Genomic DNA, 16,342 nt, shown 5'->3' with positions numbered 1-16,342 from the left:
GGGAGGGAGGTGTTCCAGGCAGCCCTTGAATTCTCTGTCTGAAACCATCTTTTTCTCCTTGTAAAGGTAGGGGTGGGGACTTCCTGTTCTTCCAGAGATAGGGGTTTGCCAAAGTTTTTTGAGTCTTTCTCCATGTCTGTCGCTACCACAAAGCAACATTTTGATGATGTAGGTAATAATAATAATGATGATAATAATAACTGTGGTATTCATTAAGCCAATAGGTGCCAGGGAAGCAGAAACAGATGAATTAAATTTCCCTGAAAAAAAATGCAAATAGCTTGAGGAGCACAGAAAGTGCTTAGCTAGCAAAATCCAACTGGGATTTGTGGAGGTCATAAAGTGTTTGAGAAACTTTGGGATGCTTGATGAACCCCAAGTGAGGATGGTAAAGGCCATAGATGCAAATGATGAACACGCAACTAAGTACTGTAATTATATAAACAAATAAAAAACATACATGCTATTTGCCTCTCACTCTTCTAGGTCTCTTTCCCCTTTGGCTTTGAATGTGTTAGTACTCAGTGGTGGGGGCAGCCTCTGGCTTCCATGTCTTCAAGACGCATTCAGTCTAATGAGGAGCTTCCAGTATAGGCAGGCATTTAATTAACAGTAGTTACTCAGCTCCTGTGCACGAGGTGCTGTACTTAATGCTTTGGAAGAGTAGAGTCAGAAGCCGTGATCCCTGCCCTAGAGAAATTTATAATCTGGAACGGGAGACAGGTTGGACCCTAGTACAAATTTGTTTATCTTTTGTTTGTGATGCTCTGTTTCCCCAAAACTGTCTTGATTTGATTTTCTACTTTGTTTAACTGTGCATTATTGGATGGGGTTTTGCCTAGGTAGCAATATTTACTGCCTCCCTCCTCAGTGACACTGGCTCCAGTGCAAATAGGATTTAGAATAGTGGTGATAAGAACTAGATTTGTTGATTATGCTTAAAGTGCCAGCCATAATTTCAAACACATGGAGAATGCAAAAAGCACTTTTCAGAAGAAAACTCTTCATTTTGAAAACCGAATTAATTTTGCAGTACTATTGAAATATTGTTTGGTCCTGTGACAGACATGAGTGGGAGATCCCATTATTTTGGGGGATGCTGTGGAAAAAGAATTGCTAGGACTGGATCTGAAAGCCCCCAGAGACCTTGGAAAAATAGATCAGTGAGATATGAATAGGGTTTGGCAGACTTTTGCACATTTTCTACTCCAGAATAGATTCAAGCAAGTGTACAAAAACAGTGTTGATCATATCCTCAGTGGCCTCTGAAAGCCAAAATCAGTTGTGCAACATAGACCAGGCCCCGACCAACAGAAATGTTACTCCAACTTTGATCCCAGCCCTTTAAAAAAAAATGATTTAGAGACGGGCAAATTCAATCATACGAATTAATTTTCCCATTGTTGGGTAGGGATTGACTCTATTTGTTGCCAAATTGTACTTTCCAAGCGCTTAGTACACAGTAAGTGCTCAATAAATACGGATGAATTAATGAATTAATTCCGTAACAGTTCTAGGACAGAGAATGACCATGCCTTCTTTGGCGATACGTCTTGGGTGTTGTTCAACCTGCATTCACATTTCACAGGCCGTCTTGCAGAGTTACACAGAGACTTTACCTAATAATTTCATTCTCCGTGTGTATCAGTGGGCATTTATTTTCGGGGTTCAGGAGGTCACGGAACATCTCGTGCTCGCTAATTCCTCCAAAACAATTCCAAGATGGGGCTATTCGGAGAAGCCGTTGAAACCTCACGAAGCCATTAGATGGAGTTGAAATAGCAAGTTAGTTTGCTCAAAAGTGCCCAGCTTGCCAGGGCCCCTTTGCTTTATATTCTTAGTGACCAAGGCCCGCTTCAGTAGGGAAGCAAGTAAGACACCAACCTCCGGGCCCAACTTAACTTCTTGGAGGTGGTGATGTGGAGGAGGTGGTTGAAAATTGGAATGCACCCACCTCCCTGTGCCTGAGTCAGAAGCAGCTCATATGTGGACAGGTATTTGGCACTGGAACCCAGTAGCTTTGGATCAAGGTGTGGCAGGAGTCAGGATACTCCCAGAGACCACTTTAAACTCGGGGCTTTGAGTGGCCTTCTAACTCGGGCAGGATATTTCTGCTGTTGGAACCCACTCCTCAATTAGTCAGTGGTATTGTTTAGCACTGTATTGAGGGCTTGGAGACAATAGCATAAATAGACATGATACCTGCCCTCAGGGAGCTTACCATCTAGTTGAGGTAGGGGTGAAGGGACAGACGGTAAAATCAGTTTACAGGAAGAGACAGCAACTGAGTGTAAGGAGAAGAGCTGTGGAGGTGGACTGAGGAGCTAGTTATTTAGGGGTCAGAAACAAGAGGTTGACTGGTTCAGTGGAGAGGGAAATAGGGTGAGGAAAAGTGAAATTAGTCAGGGAGGGCTTCCTGGAGGAGATGTGATTTTTTTTTTTAGTAGGGCTCAAGATGTGGGGAGAGTTTGGGCCTGTTAGATATGAAGGGGGAACGAATTCCAGGCACTCATGTACACTTCTTAAATAGCTGTATGAGCATGATCTTCTATTTGTCTTGTCTTCCCCTTGAGATTATGAAGTCCTCAAGAGCAGGCATTGTGTATTCTTCTTCAGTCATCTCCCAGTAGACACAATACATGAATACAGTGAAGTGGCTGGCTGGAATAGGTGCCGAATCCACCTGTTTTTGGAGAGACCTTTTTCTTTTCAGGACAATAGCCGTTGGGGGTAATTTTGCAGTCAGATAATTGGGGATGGTCCTTCTAGATTTGCCACAGGGCAGAAGTGGCTGTCTGGTGCTGCCTTTCCATTCCCTAAAACAACAGCCTTTGCCTCAGTATGTCCGCCTCTGCTTCTCCAGCCATTTTCTGGTTCTGGTGTTTTCTGCTTGTGCTGGGTGCAGCTGTATTTTCTGGGCTTGCTTTTATACTTGGCTGTATGTGTCATCACTTTTTTCCCCCCTTTCTTTGGGTTCTTGCAAGAAAGGGGAAAAGACAGCTAGAAGCCAGTAGTGCATTTTAATAAAAGTAGCAGTAGTATTTATATAGCCCTTATTCTGTAGAGCAGTGCATTATGCCCTAGAAAACATAGAGAGGTGGGAATTAGACATAGTTACTGATTCTCAAGGGGCTCACCAACTAAAAACGTAAGGCAGGGGAGTGGCTGGTGATTGACACATAAGGAGCAGTAACATACTAAGCATTGAATGGGGGGGGAGGGCGGCGTATTTAAATAAGCACTAAATATGTGCAGAGCACTGTACTAAGCACTTGGGAGAGCACCAAATTATAATTTGGTAATTAAACACTTACTAAGTGGCAAACATTGTACTAAGCACCAATGGTAGGTATACTACAATCAAATCTGACAATTCCTGTCCCACTTGGGGCTCCCTGTTTTAAACATAAAAAGCAAGCAAAAAAAAGCACAAACCCACAAAGCAGTAGGGAACTGTGGCTAGAGGAGTAGAATTTCAGGCTTCCTTGACCTTTGTTGAACCAAGAAGGGCACAGGAGTGTCTGCTGCTGTAGAGGTCTTAGAGATCAATCAATCTGTCAATATTCAGTCCTGTGATAAGGAACTGCACCCATTTTCCCTACCCACCATCTCACAAGTTGTACTTCTGGCCAAAGGGGCGGGACAGGGAGTGTGAATGGCTCAGTGCAAACCATCACTGTTAAGGCAGGAACAGCTCAAGGGCATGTCTGGCTAGAGGGAAGGCATACCTTTGTCCTCTTAGCCACTAGAGGCTGAGCAGTGCTCCCTGAGTGGCAAGGGGCCAGGAAAGATACCCGACTTTATTTTCCCAGGCACAAGCGTGGCAGAGATTCTCAGGGTGGGTGACATATTCTTGGAAACAGTCTCACCGTCGACAGTGCCATCTTCAAAGCCTCAGGACATCTCTACTATTGTTTCATATTTGTTTTCCTTGAGTCATGTGATAAGTGCTTCAATTCTCCAGTTCACCCCGTTATGCATACCTTGTCCTAGCCAGCCCCTCCTAAACCCTAGCTGATGCTTTTTCTGGAATAGAGACATTGTAAATGACTATAGAATATGTGACAAAACCATAGCAAGGAATTAGGGAAAGATCAATGCTGAAAGCAGAACAAAGGAAAAGGCAAGAAGAAACAGGCCACAAGCTAAGGACCAATCAGAACGGTCTGAGTAACAATAAAATCACTTATCCATCCTCGTCTGGCAAAATTTGACTGGTTCGGTATTTGCCTTCTGTGGTCTGGGGTGGGGCAGGTTTACTAAGGATCCGGGTTGGAGGAAGAGAACGGTGTCCTGCCCATCCTACCCTCTTATTGAATAGGCCTGTGTAACTGGAATGTGGTGCAGCGAAGACAGGAATCAGAAATAAGGCCTTCTGGAACAGGCCAGGAATCTTGGTTTTGGAAGGCAATTTATCTGCGACCTTCAGGAAGCGAAGACAAAATTTGAATTTTATTTATGTGCTAGAGGAATGGTGAGGAAAGGGATGACAAAATGCAGACATCTGCTTTCCCTCTTGTGCCTGGGCACAGTGCACTGGAGTGAAGACTGCATTCCAACCCTATAATGTAGGGGGCAGTGCAAAAGTTAAATATGCTAATGGATCCGTTCCAGGGCAATTTCAGCCCCCAAGAAAAATGGGACGTCTATTTTTTTTCCAGAAATCAGATTCCTGTAGGAACAATGGATCAGTATGGAAATTGTTTTTAAACAAGCTCAAAAACTGATGAGTTTGTATAAGAGATGGATAGGACGGGTGAGGTAATATAAGGGGAAGTCGGGGGAACACAGGAAGCCTGAGCCGGAACTTCTAAGAATCCTAGATGCACTAACAATAGTAATTGTGGTAGTTGTTAAGCACTTACTACGTGCCTTGGCATTGTACTAAGCACTGGGAGACTGATACACAGTAGCCTGATGCAGGAATACTTCAAATGATGGAATTATGTCTTCGTTTCTGATACATTGGGATCCATATCTTGGAAAAATCTTCAGTTAAATAGGATTGCTAGCCCAAAGGGCTTCTGGGTGATCTTACTATATTCCAGACTCCAAAGAGGTACTGCAGCAGAGTAAGTGAAGAGTCGTTAACACCTTATGGAGCTTAGTGACTCGGGCCAAGAAGATGACTGTCCAAGTGTAGAATCAGTCAATCAGTGGTATTTATTGAGCAATTATGGTGTGCAGAGTACTGTACCAATTGCTTGGGAGAGTACAGTTATTTGTAGACCTTGAAAAATCGTTTGACACCATCAGCAGTCCAGGACTCTGGCTTTAGCTAACCTGAGAAATTTATGATTGTTTCTGATAATGTGCCCAATCCTTTCCCCATCATCAATGGCATAAGACTGGGTGGTTCATTAAGTTGACCTTTTGCACAAAGCCACCAACGTGGGCCCAATAAGAAGTCTGGGAGTTAGTGCCAGAATACAGTTACAATCTCTAGAAAGCTAACAGTTTTACAGTTAAGAGTATCGTTGAAAGTGTCCCAGGCAATCCTTGAATAGAGGAACTCCTCCATGTCAGTAACTCTGCTTTAAAAGGATATTCATACATAAACACGTGCCAATGAGAGAAGCATTTTTGACATTCAACAAAGCACTGTGACCTGAGAATTCACCCAAAGAGGAATGAGGTTAGGTCCCCTCATGGACAACTGGCATTTCCAGCCAAAGATCTGGCAGTCCAGAGGATGCCAATAATGAAGTCTGCTCCGTAGGGAGCACATTGTCCAATGGTGCAAGCTTATGTAAATAATAATAATAGTAATTGTGGGATTTAAGTGGTTACTTTGAGCTAAGCATTGTACTAAGCTCTGGGGTAAATAAAGTAATCAAGTGGCATAGCACCTTGTGGACCTCGCAGTCTAATGGGGAGGGAAAGTAGGTATTTTACCCATCTTTCACTGGTGAGGAAACTGGAGGTTCAGAAAAGTTAAATTACTTGTCTAAGTCAAACAGGCAAGTGGTGGAGCTGGGATTAGAGCCAGGTACTCCAGCTCCCAGGCCCATGTTCTTTCCTCTCATAAGAGGTTGGAAAAGCTAATCAAGAAGGCTCCCCTGACGGTATGATCCCAAAATGATATCAAGCTTTATCTTAACCAGAGGTCTGTAGTGCGATTGTAATTTCCTAGCTTTACTGCGAGACCTGGACTTTTCACAAAGGCCAAATCAATCTTCTTAGGGTAGCGCCATCAGCTGCCATCTCTGTGCCATCTTTAACCTCAAATATTAGTGCCTTCTAGAGGAAATAGCCTGAGTGTGGGAATTAGACTTGGGTTCTAGTTCCCGCACTGAACATATCTGTTACCTTAGTTGTCCTCATTTGTAAAATGGGGTTAATGAACCCTGACCTATAAACACTCAAGGAATAATTGCACTGAGGTTCCAGGATGCCATCAGTCCATCAGCTAAAGCAGCGCTTGCTGCATCACACTTAGTCTGTCTGGGCCACGGGGATGACAGCAGGTGACCAACTGAAACTGCTACCGAAGGTAACTCCAAGTGAGGGTAGGGGAGGAAAGTGAGAGAAGAAATAATTTAAATGCCCAGTGAAACAAGGTAGCAAAATACCAAAATGAAGGCAGTGGGAAGGAAGGAGAGAGACCTGCCTGGGGTAGAGCCAGCAAAAATGAAGTGGAGGCTTCCAGAAGAAGCCTGGACAATGGTGGGAAAGATCAAAACCACTCTAAACCACTCTAGGCATTGTGGGTAGCAAATGGAGCATTCTCACTTAGGGGTATTGAGTACCCACAGATGATGTGGAAGAATTGTTGTGGCATCAGTCCGTTGGCCCCAGCGTCACACCCGTTCCAAACTCAGCATCTGTAGCACTGTTCTCAGACACCTAAAGCCAGCTGTCTCTGTTTGTCCATCATGTTTATCTCTCTGGGTGTCCAAAGGCAGATTCTGCCTGCAGAACCTATTTACGAAGACTGGGGAGAGCAGTGTGCCCACTGTGGTTTGAGATCAGATTTCTTTTCCTGCAAACATGTTCAGAATGGCCAAACAGTATCAAACTCTAATCTTTGATTCAATCAAATGGTGTTCCAAAGAATGCCAGGATCACAGACATTAATACTCTGTAATTCTCAAAATAAATGCTTGTCAGTAGAAAACTTGTTTTAAGTAGTTAGATAGGTAGTGATTATTCCTAGTGCCAAAATAAGGGTGGTATTTAATGGTTTATTATCTCAACCCCTCTCCTTTCAAGCCACCAAAATATCCATGTAATGAACAGTTCAGGTTACTGCCCTTCTCCTCCCTGGTATAAACAAAGGTAGAGAATTGTGCAAATAAGAGGTAGGGAGTTTCCTCTGGAAAGAAATTATTTTGGGGAATAAACTATTATAAGTGATTTTTGGTGTTTCAGCCCCTTTGTTCGGAGAATTGTTCAAAGTTCTTTGAACATCATTTAATGACGCGTCTCTGAACCTAAATAGAGAAAGCAAATATTGTTGATGTCATTTTATCTCTATGTAAACTGTGGCCTAAGGCCTTTATAATCTCTTTGAGGCCAAGGACTGTGTCTTCTGATGGTCGTATTCTCTAAAGGGCTTAATACAGGTGTTCATTCATTCAATAGTATTTATTGAGCACTTACTATGTGCAGAGCACTGTACTAAGCGCTTGGGATGAACAGGTCGGCAACAGATAGAGACAGTCCCTGCCGTTTGACGGGCTTACAGTCTAATCGGGGGAGATGGACAGACAAGAACAATGGCAATAGAGTCGAGGGGAAGAACATCTCGTAAAAACAATGGCAACTAAATAGAATCAAGAATAAATACAACTGTTGGTTCTCCTAACTCCTTATTCTCCCCGACCTAAATCCAACAATTTATTTCCACTTTTCATGCTTCTTCCTTCTGCCTTAGGAATTTGAAGGACTACAAGGAAGCTGTTCTCATAGTATGTCTGATTGCTCTGGAGGAATAGCAAATCTTATAAGACTTTGAGTTTGATTTGTATGTTCCCAAGACTTTTTTAGATACTCTTAGAAGCTATTCTTATAGCAGTGCAGTTCTACGGGGTGGGACAGTTGAGGAAATTGTACTTATTGTATGTACTGCACAGTACTAAATGCTTGGGAAAGTGTGATACAGCAAACATTACAACAGAGTTGGTAGATGCTATCCCTGCCCACAAGAAGTTTGCAGTCTACAGAAGGAGACATGCAACCAGGTACCCAGTAACTACTATTTAAGTAAAAACTGCTAGTTAGGGATTTCAAAGAGGCACATTCAATTCAGGAGGGCAGAAAAAAAAGTTTTAAAAGACCTCCATTACTATTTATTGAGCACCTACTGTATACAGAACAATATACTCAGTGCTAAGGGGATGAGAGTAGTATTTGTAGACATGATCCTTGCTCTCAAGAAGCTTATAATCTAAGTGGTGAGACAGAGACTAAAGTAAATTATAGATAGGAGGAAGTAATAGAGTACATAAGATTTGTACATTCATTATCGTGCTCTGCCGTTTGCCTGCTCTGTGACTTTCGGTGAGTCGCTTAATGTCTCTGTTGCCTCGGTTCCCTCACCTTTAAATTCCTCACCTTTAAAATGGGGATTCAGTACCTCTTCTATCTCCCCTTTAGGCTGAGTGCTGTATGTATAGACTTTGGATCTGATCTGATTGTATACATCCATTTCTTAGTGCCGTGCTTGACACACACTAGCATTTAACAAATACTGTAATTATTACATATTAATTTACTGTACTATATAATTATGTATTTTATACTGTGGAAGCACAGTAAAGTTTTCTTATATAGTCTCTTGAATTTCAGAGTTCGTAACATAAACCAACCTCAGTTTCTGAGCCTGTCCCATTTTCCTCATTACTGAGTTTTAATGATTGTCCTTTATATTTTACCTGCTCTTTTGGCCTCTCTCAATGATATAATTAGAAGATGGAAAATGAAAGAAAATAGTTGGTTTCTGGGTTTTTTGTTTTAATACTAAACTTACAATAGAACTTAATCATTTGAGTATAAAACTGCCAGGAATGTTGATAAAATCGAGGGATCTCATGTCTTTAAAGTGAAGAACTATGGGAATAAAGAAATAAAGGAAGGAGAGACCTCTATGAAGTGTAATTGTTCCATCAACATGAAAATAATGCTCATAATGTAATTCACCTGTCTTCACTGGCTCCTCACATTTGCATATCAGTGGCATCTGAAGAAGCAGCATGACCTAGCGGAAAGAACATTGGTCTTGGAGTCTTAAGGAACTGGGTTCTAGTCCTAGCTCTACCAAATTCTTTCTGGGTCACTTCTCTGTGCCAAAATTTCCTCACCTTTAAAATAGGAATTAAATACCTATTTTCCCTTCTATTTAGCCTATGAACCCCATGCGTGAAAGGGACTGTTCAAATGATAAATTTGTATCTATCCCAGAGTTTAGAATAGGTCTTGACATAGAAAATGCTTAAAAAAAACAATAATAAGAATAATAATTTCAAGGAGGCAGGAAGTTATACTGGAGAGGGTGAATTTTGGAAAAACTCCCTTCTTCCAGTCGTGTGTGTATATGTGCGTATGTGGTGTATGTAACCAAGTTGATCTTTCCTTCCATTTATTTTGTACCCAGTATACCTGCCTCATTCATACTTGTGCCTTCTACCTGCCCCTTTTGGTCTTTGAAACCTGAGGAATGAGGAAATAAGAAATGGGCTTGGCTTGAGCCTCCCCATGAAAACCCCTCATCAGTTACACCTTTCTCCTTTCCCGGCTGCCCTTCCTCTCCTCATTTCTTATTGAAGAATTTATTTAGGCATTTTAAATATTTCTTTCATTTTTGGATAAACTGCAACTCCAATTTTCAGGATTTAGTTGGAAAAACGATGCATCAAACAAATATATTGAGCAAATTAAACAAACGGACCAGTCCTGAAAAATGATCAACACTTAATCCTTAAGTTATGGAGAAAACCTCACTGTAAGATATGCATGAAGATATGCATGCTAAATACTCTCTATCAAAATAACTTTTACACTTTAGAAGCATGTCTCAGAAGACTCTGGGATCAGATGTTTCATGTCACAAACATAAACAGCACACAGGAACATGCATGTGTGTTTTCTAGTCCTCTTCCTCCTCTCCCTCCCCGTTTCCGTAGGCTTGAAAAGCAAGGTCCGTGGAAATGAAAGCATTAGGCCAACCTTCGAGAGAAGATGCTTAACTCCAAACAATGCCTACAGATGAGAATTATAAATATGTTCTTGGAGAAAACAGCAGGGTAGGAGTCCCCAAGAGCAAGAAGGGTGTCTTGCATCTCCACTGCTTCTTAGCACAGTGTTTTGCATGAGTGTATATGAAGTAAGTAGCTTTATAGGCCTGGAGTTAAGTATCTAAGTCTAAAGTATTCAGTGAAAGTGAACAGTCTTGCATTGTGAGTTCTTTGTTCAGATTCATTGACATTTTTGCTTTTTTTTCCTGAGGTACCCAGTGACTACTGAGACCCTCTATTGAAAAATCTATTTAGTGCAAATAGTCGCTCCCTACCTTTGTCTTTCTGCTTATTTCCTGATTTAAATTCTGCAATGATTTTCTTGGCTTGCCAGTTAAGACCAAACCTAGAATGAGGCAGAAGTGTGGCTTTCTGGCCCATTTGCTCTGAAACCTGACCTTTCCCAACCCCTAAAGTCGCTATTCCCTTTCGGCCCCCGCTCTTAACAGACTGCAGTTTTTAATATCACTGTGGATGTGTTCAGGGGTTGATACTTAGAACACATTCAATTCCACTATAAGATGAGTTTTCACTCTTTATTTTGGGAAATTGGGAATGGTCTACCCCCATTTATTTTGTTGGGGCTTGGTGTGCCACGATACAAAAAAAAAGCTGATCTATGAGTATGCACTCAGTATCAGGACAGGTGAGTACAAAAGCGCATGTTTTCCTTAATGCTAGGTTGTACCAGAATGCAGAGCCTCACATTAATAGGAGAACAGGGTGTATTTCAAATGGAATTTACCACTTCCTTTTCAAGAGTTGTAAGAGGTAAAATTGGATATTGGGTCTTATATTGACAATGAATAGGAGATATTTGACTAATCACTGAAATGCGTAATGTTAGAACAGCTCTGAAACACCTCAGAAGAAACGTGTGATCAGATGTGGAGCAAATGTGCTGCTAGTTAGAAACTGTTTTACATTGCACGATACATTTTTGCTTTTATAGGCCTCTGCGGATGTGATCTATAATTTCTGTACACTTCCTTGAATCTATTCCGAGCAGTAAATGTGCATGAGTTGGCCAGACTGTATTCATATCTATTTGATCTGTTTATTTTTCTAAACTCTTTGGGGGCATTTAAACCAAGCCTTAGCCAAAAAAAAATCCCTGAATTTCTCCTTCTGGTCTGCCACAGTCAAATCAATCAGTAGTATTTACTGAGCACATACTCTGTGTAGAACACTATGCTAAGCACTGGGGAAAGTAGAAAGCAGTTACTAGATGTGATGCCTGCCTTCAGTGAGCTTTAAATACAATGATGCCCTTCAAAAATTAACTCACTATGCAGGGTTTCTCTTTGAAAAATTGTATTTATACTTGCCAAGTGTTTGAAATATTGCTTGCCACTTTAATCTTCATAAATTCATCTAGTTTTCATAATTGCTTTAGCAGACTCTATGATTTGTGACATCACAATATTTATGGTATTTGCTACAGGCTTACTGGGTCCCAAATCGTTAATTCAATAAATGGAATTTATTGAGTGCTTGCTTTGAGAAGAGTACTGTATTAAGTGATTGGGGGAGCATAATACAGTTGGCAGACACAGGCCTTGTCTTCAAGGGTTTTATAATCCAGCTGCAAGAGAGACAGGCACTAAAATAAAAGGAGGGGGATGAAAACGAGTTTAAAGATATTTAGTGCTCCTGGGGGATGGAGACCCAAGTGCTTGGTGACTTGGAAGCGCCTCTGTCCCTACTCTCCTCTCTCCTTCCTTTCCCCACAGAATATTTGTGGTATTTGTTAGGGGTTTACTATGTTTAAAGCACTGTACTAAGTGCTGGGGCAGATACAAGATAATCAGGTCAGACATAGTTCCTGGACTACATGGGACTCTCAGTTTAAGTAGGTGGGAGTAGGATTTAATCCATTTTGCAGATGAGGAAACTGAGGCCCAGATAAAGTAAGTGACTTGATCAAGGTCAGACAGCAGACAAGTTCCAGAGCTGAGATTAGAACTTCAGACTCATAGGCCTGGGTCCCTTTCCTCTACGCCCTGCTGCTTCTTACATGTGGAGGAGATATTAAGTGTCTTGAATGGATAAGAGGGCCCAGAGCTTATGGGTTTCATTTATTTTCATGGGAAGAAAATTTAAAAAGCTTTGTGATCCTTCTTTGTCAGGGGTCATCTGAAGTGATGTATGAAAAGCCAAAGGAGGTGGTATGGTTCTTCTTCCACAGTGTAACTCTTTTTATGGGAGGTGGGGCTTTTTCCCCCCTCCCTCCATCCCCAAAAATGTTTTAAGTATGTTTGAGTTTCATCAGCTGATACTCCTGTAATGGTATGGTCCTCTAGGACTCTGGGCAGAGTTTTTTTTTCTTTCTTTTCTTTCTTTTCTTTTTTTTTTTTGTTATTTAACTGCTGGCAACAGGGTTATAACAAGGAACATATTTCAGGGCCGTTTTCTCCATCCATATCTATTTCTCCAATCTTGATTTCAGTAAATAGAACCCAGAGTCCAGTTTCTGATTTTCCCCCTTCTGCTTTGCTTCTCACACAACAACGTTGTTTCAGAAATGCTTGGAAATGGGGTTTGTCTGACCAGTTACTACAGTCCAGAGCGGGCTCAGCGGTGCTAAGCAAACATTTTCTTTTCAGTATTAGGGCTTTCATCTAGCCGATAGATCAAGCTAAAAGTTTCATAACTCTGCTTTTTCCTCCTGTGGGCTTCAATCTTTGACATCTGGAAAAAGTGGTTTGCAGCTTGGACATTTTTGTCCAGAGCTTTCCTTAAATTTAATTCACCAAAAGCCAAAGTGTTTGGATCCTGACAGACTCCTCTCCTTGTGCCTGCCAGGGCTAGAGCTCTAAGATAGAGTGGGTCTTTTACTACAGCGGTGATTATAGAAATTGTCACATTCTGGTATTTTGGGCAACTTTTTCAATCTCACCAGAAGAGCTGAGAAAGGTAGCACTACCCTTGTCCCTTTCCATCCCCTGAAATTCAGGGCTGGGCTCCTTTTTACAGGGTTAGAGCTCAAGTCCAGACCCAACAACAGCGTGTCCAGCGTGTCTCTGTTTCTTAACCGGGGGTGATGGATGGAGTCTCTCATCAGGGGTGATGGATGAGCCTCAGCCTTGAGACTGCAAGGACGAGACCAGAGGAATTGATTATTGTGAGTCGTACAACATCACTCGCACTCCCTCATCCCTGCCAATCCCACTCCCACTGGGACAGCAAGTGAGGGGGCGGGCAGACAGGGCTGCAGCGTGTTGCAAAGTGCACCTGTGGTCTCTGCTCACTGGAGCCAGCTTCAGGCACAAGTGGGGCTGGAACCAAGGTCTCCTGATTCCCAGAGCAGTGGTATTTCCACTGGACCAACGGCAGGGCACAACTGGAATATTTCAGCTCATGCACAAGTCATGGGGTCTGCACAGACAAAATGAAGCGGAGCATGAGGGGTGGAGGGGCCAGTTATCCAGCTAGGCTAAGCCAATGCTTTCCTAACCAGGAAGAAACAGACTTTTGATTGGAGTGACCCATATCATTTTCCTATACGGTCCACCTTCACTAGATAATTGTTCCATTCTGCCTAGGTAGGCCTCTGACCTGATTGGCATTTAGGAGGAGTTTAGGCCTGTGGAAGGAGAAGCAAAGGAATTGAAGATTAAAATCAAAGATTAAGAATGGGAGAGATTTATGAAGTCATCAAGCCTCTTCTCCTGCCAGTGCTGCTTGGTTTTCCACAATGTATTTTCCAGGGCTTTGTGCAGCTGGTTTGAAATAGGGTGAGCAGTAAAGCTGTGGTTTCATCCTTTGAGACTGCCAGCGGGTTAATAGACCCTTCCTATCCAATATAATCAGTCCATCAATGGTATTTATTGAGTCCTTAGTGCGGAGCACTGTAGAAAGCACCCGGGAGAATATGGTGACCTTGGTAGAGACAATCCCTGCCCTCGAGGAGCTATGCCTTCTCCTTTACATTCAGTCTAAATTTTCCATCACTTAATTTGCAGTGGTCCCCTGAAATAATCTAGACACATCCTCTCCCATCTTGTTTAATGTTCACCTGCCATCCTTATTTCTCTTTTGTGATCACTTGAAAGGTCAGGTTGCTTTAAGTCTTTTAAGTCTCTCCCATCTAACCTGTAATTATATTTGTGCTGGCCTTTGAATTTCTTCTAAAAGTGGTCATCTTACTGCACTTCGATGGCCTACACTCTATGTGGCCAGCTTCAGCAAGATTTTAGTCAATGGACCAGAGACGTATAATTAGGAAACCTGAACTCTGCTATCCTCTGTCGTGCTAACCATATTCCAAGTTATTTCAACTCTTTGTCTTTGGGTCTCTTCACTCCTCTCTCTGTCTGGGGGGGCTCAAGAAAGCCCTGCTTTCTCACAATATGTGGGGAGAGTGGGCTATCCCGAGGGGGTATTCCCTGTTTCCTTCTCCCCCACAATCAACCCAAACTTCAACAGTCACAGTGAGGGGTGTAAGCCAAGGGAGGGAAGTATCTGGGACCCTCAAGGTGGATGTTGATGTGGACTGAGTGGGATGAGGTGGACACAGTAGTAATAGCAGTGATGGTGTAGAAATAGTACTTATTGAGTCCCTACCATGTGTGGAGTTATCTCCTAAGCACTTGGGAGAGTAAAAGAGAATTGAGAAGTCACAGCCCCTGCCCCCAACAAGCATACAGTTTAGCAGGGGAAGCAAGCACAAAACAATGTATAGATAGATGAAAAGAAAAATGTTAAAGTAGGTAAGTTTTGAAATAACACATTAGGTTAGATGGCGATCTCTTGAACCTTTCTGTTTGCTCTGGGCTGAAGTGATCCAGTGGGAGCCAAGAGACTGAGAGTCAGGATCAATTCCAACAGAGCGGCAGGAGCAGTTCAGCCTGCTCTTTTTGCCTGCAAGGCCCCAGCTGGCCTCTTCCTCCAAGCCTGGATCAATGGGGAAAGAGCTGGCCATAACTCTCTGATCTGCAAATGAATGAGTCACTTTCTGGTAGTTGGCATTGACCTGTTTCCTTTCTCAGGCCAGTGTCAGGGGCTGTACTGTTCCAGCTGTGCAACAACCCTCCCCTCTCCCTCCACAACCCCAGCACTCCCTTATTCAAGCAATACCCAGCCCAGAGATTTTACAACAAGTCCTGTTTTCTACATCTTAGATCACTCGTGCCGATCCAGGGGGAAAACCATCCGAGTCTTCCAACATCCCCAGAGCAATTCCTTCTCCTGGAGAGAAGGTTAGATTCAGTAGGTCCTTGACTCCACAGAGAAATGAAGAGAAATCTTTCAATTTGGTGATTTTTTAGTTGTCACTGTTGGTGGTGGTGGTGGTTTAAATCCCTAAAAAATATTCAACATTTTTGTGCTGAGGAAATACACTTTTCAAAAGAATATGGAAAAAATGATTTCATCTAAACACCGTTTAGCCAAAAAGCCATATGCTGCTTGTTTATGCAGTGCAATGCAATAGCTGAGGCTTCAGGAGGGCTGTCCCATTCACCCTTCATTTCTTGAGGCCTGTGTTTCAATTGCTGGCCCTCTCAGTAGGTTGGTAGACACAGCTGTGACAAAGCAGAGCATTGCTTCTAAAAGAAAAGAATGGTGTTTTCACCTGTATAGATTTCTTCCTTTTCCCGTGCATATTCTTACAAGGAGCTTGGATTGGCCAGGTCGTAAATCACTCTGTTAAACTTGGAAACAGTCCCTAGAGCTTTGCGGACCAGCTAAGGGAGACCATGCATCCAGCTCATCCCCTAGAACCAAGAAGAATTCTACAGACGCCAGGGCAATAGGGGTCAGCAACTCCACTGAGTGAATAGGCATGAAACCAATAGACACCACGATCAGCCTGGACACAGGTTTGCTGCTCTAGGGTAGAGGGGCTCCATAGAAGTGGGAGAGAGGAAGGGAGGACAGCTGTGGGATATGGATCCTCATCATGACTTTGCTGCTGGCCTGCAGAGGGACCTGTTGGAAAGTCTGAATTGCCCTGGGCTACCACGTCCCGTTGAAGAAAGTCAACGAGGCAGTGTTTCAGTATTTAAGCTACTTGCCATGGCTATACATTCAGCACCATTGGAGATCTAATATAGCCTTTCAGGCTACTTGGGGAGTTAAATGCTTCAGTACACAAAACAGTTCCT

At 42.6% G+C, this 16,342-nt stretch overlaps 1 long non-coding RNA gene across 5 annotated transcripts in view; it reads left to right on the top strand.

Moving 5' to 3' along the window:
* The window catches only part of LOC120639053, a 210,315-nt gene that overhangs the window by 88,022 nt on the left and 105,951 nt on the right, over window positions 1-16,342 (top strand). The window lies entirely within an intron of this gene.

The sequence above is a fragment of the Ornithorhynchus anatinus genome, chromosome 20, assembly GCF_004115215.2.
Source record: "Ornithorhynchus anatinus isolate Pmale09 chromosome 20, mOrnAna1.pri.v4, whole genome shotgun sequence".
NCBI classification, from domain to species: Eukaryota; Metazoa; Chordata; class Mammalia; order Monotremata; family Ornithorhynchidae; genus Ornithorhynchus; species Ornithorhynchus anatinus.
Note: the sequence above shows the minus strand (reverse complement) of the source record. Positions and strands in the feature narration are given on the sequence as shown.